Source organism: Balaenoptera acutorostrata, chromosome 14 (genome assembly GCF_949987535.1).
Source record: "Balaenoptera acutorostrata chromosome 14, mBalAcu1.1, whole genome shotgun sequence".
Taxonomy (NCBI): domain Eukaryota; kingdom Metazoa; phylum Chordata; class Mammalia; order Artiodactyla; family Balaenopteridae; genus Balaenoptera; species Balaenoptera acutorostrata.
This window is the reverse complement of record NC_080077.1, coordinates 26796776-26799073: the sequence shown is the minus strand read 5'-3', so window position 1 is coordinate 26799073 and position 2298 is coordinate 26796776. Positions and strand designations below refer to the sequence as shown.

At 43.2% G+C, this 2298-nt stretch overlaps 1 pseudogene; it reads left to right on the top strand.

Moving 5' to 3' along the window:
- The first annotated feature begins 327 nt into the window (after positions 1 to 327).
- Positions 328 to 1438, top strand: LOC103011987 (heterogeneous nuclear ribonucleoprotein A1-like; annotated as a pseudogene).
- Positions 1439 to 2298: the final 860 nt, after the last annotated feature.

Below are 2298 nucleotides of genomic sequence, written 5' to 3'. Positions count from 1 at the left end.
CGTCAGCTCCAGGCATTCCTGCAACCACCAGACTCAAGTTCTGTCATCCGTCTGCACCAGTAAACTAATTGCACCACAGCTGTTTCTGGTTTTGTTGCATTCTTCCAGTTAGATTTAGTTCTCTGAAAATAGGAACTTTTTGTTTGTTTGCTTTATCAGTCAGACCTCAGATGATCAAACAGCTCTTACTTAACATAAGAGTAAGTGCCCTATAAATAGCTCACTATTTAAAACATGCATTGGGAGATACGTTCGTTAGATTACTCCTTTCTGCCAGTGGACGCTGGGGAGTAAGCACCGTTGATGTCTCCCCCCTCCACTGCCGTCATGTCTAAGTCAGAGTCTCCCAAAGAGCCTGAACAGCTGCGGAAGCTCCTCCTCAGATATGTGATCTTTGAAACAACCGATGAGAGTCTGAGGAGCCATTCTGAGCAATGGGGAATGCTCACAGACTGTGTGGTAATGAGGGATCCAAACACCAAGCACTCCAGAGGCTTTGGGTTTGTCACATATGCCACTGTGGAGGAGGTGGATGCGGCCATGAAGGTAAGGCCACACAAGGCGGATGGAAGAGTTGGGGAACCAAAGAGGGCCGTCTCAAGAGAAGATTCTCAAAGACCTGGTGCCCACTTCACTGTGAAAAAGATTTTTGTTGGTGGCATTAAAGAAGACACTGAAGAACATCACCTAAGAGATTATTTTGAACAGTATGGGAAAATTGAAGTGATTGAAATCATGACTGACTGAGGCAGTGGCAAAAAGAGAAGCTTTGCTTTTGTAACATTTGATGGCCATGACTCATTAAACAAGACTGTCATTCAGAAATACTGCACTGTGAAGGGCCACAACTGTGAAGTAAGGAAAGCCCTATCTAAGCAAGAGATGGCTGGTGCTTCATCCAGCCAAAGAGCTGGAAGTCGTTCTGGAAACTTTGGTGGTGGTCGTGGAGGCGGTTTTGGTGGGAATGACAGCTTTGGTTGTGGAGGAAACTTCAGTGGTCGTGGTGGCTTTGGTGGCAGCTGCAGTGGTGGGGGATATGGTGGCAATGGGGATGACTATAATGGATTTGGTAATGATGCAAGCAATTCTGGAGGTGGTGGAAGCTACAATGATTTCGGCAATTACAACAATCTATCTTCAAATTTTGGACCCATGAAAGGAGAAAACTTTGGAGGCAGAAGTTCTGGCTCCTATGGTGGTGGAGGCCAATGCTTTGCCAAACCACGAAACCAAGGTGGCTGTGGCGGTTCCAGCAGCAGCAGGAGCTCTGGCAGCAGCAGAAGGCTTTAATTACTGCCAGGAAACAAAGCTTAGCAGGAGAGGAGAGCCAGAGAAGTGACGGGGAAGCTACAGGTTACAACAGATTTGTGAACTCAGCCAAGCACAGTGGTGGCAGGGCCTAGCTGCTACAAAGAAGACATATTTTAGACAATACGCATGTGTGTGGGCAAAAAAAACTTGAGGACTGTATTTGTGACTAATTGTATAACAGGTATTTTAGTTTATGTTCTGTGGAAAGTGTAAAGCATTCCAACAAAGGGTTTTAATGTAGGTTTTTTTTTTGCACCCATGCTGTTGATGGCTAAATGTAATAGTCTGATCATGAAGCTGAATAAATGTGTCTTTTTAAGTAAATAAATAAATAAACCATGCATTGGCATTGAAGTGAATGAGTAAGCATTAACCCTAGGAAAATATGAACACAGTTCTGAATTAGAAGGAGGTCTAAATTTCCCTTATTTCCACTTCCTCTTCCACTGCTTCTCTTGACATTGTTATAAACTCTGTCTTTCCTGACTCTTCTCAGCAAGAACTATATTGCTTTATTCAGCTTCACTTCACACCCTTTAATCTTTTCCTGACCTTTTTCCTTCAGGAACCTGAACATTTTCTCTCTTTTATTCTCTAACTTTCAGACTACTTATATTCTTAATTTAATTCTCCACTTTCCTAAGACTTCCTCAGTACTAGATGGTTTATACCTTACAAATGCCTCGTTTCCACTTCATGAAAATTTTTTTGCAATTTTCATCTCAATTTGTTATTTTTACTTTTCCCATGTTTATGGACAGATGCTAAGAATAATCCAACCTTGGTGTGTAGAGCATTCATATCTGTTCGTCTCCTTCTTCAGGTCATGTGTTGGCATCCAGTTCTTCTGGATTCCTCCTTCCACTGCTGTCCTCGAGTTCCTGCTTCTCTCTGCGCTTTGCCTTCTCTTACTCTCCTGCTGGGAGCCATGGTTGCTGTGATCCTACCGTAATCATACTGTCATGATGGAAGGGAAATGCTTCTTCT